Genomic DNA, 2,866 nt, shown 5'->3' on the forward strand with positions numbered 1-2,866 from the left:
GCGGATCTTTTGCGAATGCGAATATTGAAGGGACCGAAAATAACAGTTATTTTTTTACGAGTTAAACTTGGCCAGATATTTTTTATTCGGAAATTAAAGTCCTTTCTGGATAATAAACAAACCGCTTATCAAAATTAAACAAGTTTGGTATCAAATGAAATAGGACTCTAAATATAGCTCTAAAACTGAACTGTCTAAACGAGCAAAGCCACCTATTGAAAAATATTTCAATAAAAATTGGGTCATGTATATGAATTTCTTTAGTATTAAATGATAAAAAAAATGTATATAAATAGAGGCGGTAACCTTCGTTCGTTATTTCTGTTTAAAAGCTATTTCAGTCCTCTTTCATATGATACCAAATATGTTGAATTATGATAAGTGGTTTGTTTATTATCCGGAAAGGACTTTTATTTCCCAATAAAAAATATTAGGCCAACAAATAACTAATCACTGTTATTTTCGGCCCCTGGAATATCGCGCAAGTGCACTGATAAAACGTATATCTGGTCAGTCACAGAAGAAAGGATTGAAAATGACTTGCAAAAACTGAAATCGAAAAAAGCTGTTGACGCTACAGGTTCTCCAAATTCAGAAACAACCAAAAGAATGAGAATGAAAAATTCTTTGGAAAACAACGGTGTTAAAACAACGATCTTGTCATGATGCTAGATTGTGAAGACGAAAGTCAGGAGGATACATTCGACATTTGCAGCCCCGATGCAATTCTCAAAAAGGAAAAAAAATAAAAATAAATATAACTGAAAGTCCTCTCAACTGGTGCAGTGTCAATCGAAAAGAATTTACAATTTTGTAAAATTTCCAGTTTTTCAAGTTTGTCGCCTCGAGCGAGTAGTTATTTAGTGGCGCAGGTTTTTTTTCTTTATTGTTTGCGTTTAAGTACTAAATAATACTTATACATACATTCTCAAAAAAATATATTTTATGAGAGAATTTAGCTCATGTAGTTTATAAATTTTACGCATACAGTTGTGTGACTATTTAATTGAAAACAAAAATAATAACAAAATAAATAAGTATTATAAAGTTTATCTACACATTAGGGATATAACTACAATAAAAAAATATATAAAGAGACAGCAAAAGTAAGGAACCATTCTGTGTAACTATATGGACTCATTTTCGAACTATAACTTAATGTTGTAAAAGCTTACAGATTTTATGTGATGTCGAGGTTATAATTGTGAAGAAGCAGCATTGTCACATATTTTTTGAATGCATCTGCATTAGTACACGCTTTAACATTTCCTGGTACTTTGTTAAATAGTTTTGCACCATAGTTGCGAATAGAGTTTGCACTATTCCTTGTTCTTAAAAACGTACTTCTGATGTTCGTTATATTTCGAAGACTATATGCTGAAGTGCTAGTTACGTTTAGATCGAGGTTGTTTTTTATCAGATTATTTTTAATTTTGAAGACTACTAACAGTGTTTGTATTAAATACAACTACACAAAAACATTATTAAAAATTACTAAACATTCAATTTTGTATTTAACTAAATCACCTAATTTACTCACCTAAATTATTTCTTAAAAATACTTGGCATCCGCATTCGCATCCGCATCCGCGGATGTTAGCTTTTAAACATCCGCATCCGCATCCGCGGATGTCTAAAATTCCAAATTCGCAATATCCCTAGTCCAGACAATAAACTGTTTGCGAAAAGCCAAAGACAGTGACGAACACATCAAGAGAAGTGTGAATATATTATTTAAAAAAATTGTAAATGTTTTGCTATTGTATCTGCAAAAGTGATTTGTGTAAACCCCAAGTACGCGGCCATGGGGAACAGCTGATTTTTGTTTGCAGACGCAACACCTTCATTGTGGCGTATCTCTACGCTACGTGCACCACTTTTCCTTCGCATGCTTTTCCGTTATTGACGTACAACTTGGGTCCACTTGTCAAATAAGGTTAAATTGACTACACAACAGCGTAATTTTCGGGGTTTTCATTTTAGCGATTTAAAAATTTTGAACATAATTTATGAAGCATTTTCACATTATCTTAGCTTACGGCTTATTCGTAATTCATAAACAAATCAACTAATTTTGCCACGTAAAATTTGTCAATAAACGCGAAATTCGCGAAAATTCAACCAATTTCAAAAATTTGCTATCATAATATAAAATTTGTTAATCAGATTTATTAGAAAAGATTTGGGCATGCATTTTCATCATCAATTTAATTTCATTATAATAAGGTGCAAGTTCGACGTTGCGAATTTTCTTCGAGTATTTTAGAACATAAGTATTTTGTGTGGATGAAAATGCGAAACGCCTCCAACAAAAAAAGTCTCAAAAATCTGCGCGAATTTTGAGGAACTTTAAACGTTCACTTTTTGGATTGAAATTGAATGAGCTATAAAACTTCTTACCCTAAAATTTTCTGTCAGCCTGGCAGGGTTGAAAAACTTATATCTGAAGTAGCGTTACTACATTAACCAAAAATACAAGATCGGTGGTGCGATTCACTACGCGATTTTAACAACTCTTGTTGTTGTTAAGTCAGCTAAACGACAATTTTAACAATTTAGCTATTCAGTAAACGTTTCCCTAACAATATTCGTTAGCGCCAAATCAACTGTTGTCGCTAACGATAACGAAGGCCGCTAATTTGACGACGTCTAGATTGGTGTTGTTAATAAAACATAACAAGTAATTTTTAGCAAAAAAAAACCGACTTCAACTCCCATATAAAACAAAATTTATATATATATATCTCTTGATCCACTGATCGGACCTCAACCAGATTAGTATGGGTTCACCTCTGAGACACTACCGAAATCGGTTGACGTGGTCCAAAGTTATGCGGTAACATACATAAAAAAAAAAAAAAAAAAA

The sequence above is a fragment of the Rhagoletis zephyria genome, unplaced genomic scaffold, assembly GCF_001687245.7.
Source record: "Rhagoletis zephyria isolate East Lansing unplaced genomic scaffold, Rhagoletis_zephyria_1.1 Rzeph_scaffold_03124, whole genome shotgun sequence".
Taxonomy (NCBI): domain Eukaryota; kingdom Metazoa; phylum Arthropoda; class Insecta; order Diptera; family Tephritidae; genus Rhagoletis; species Rhagoletis zephyria.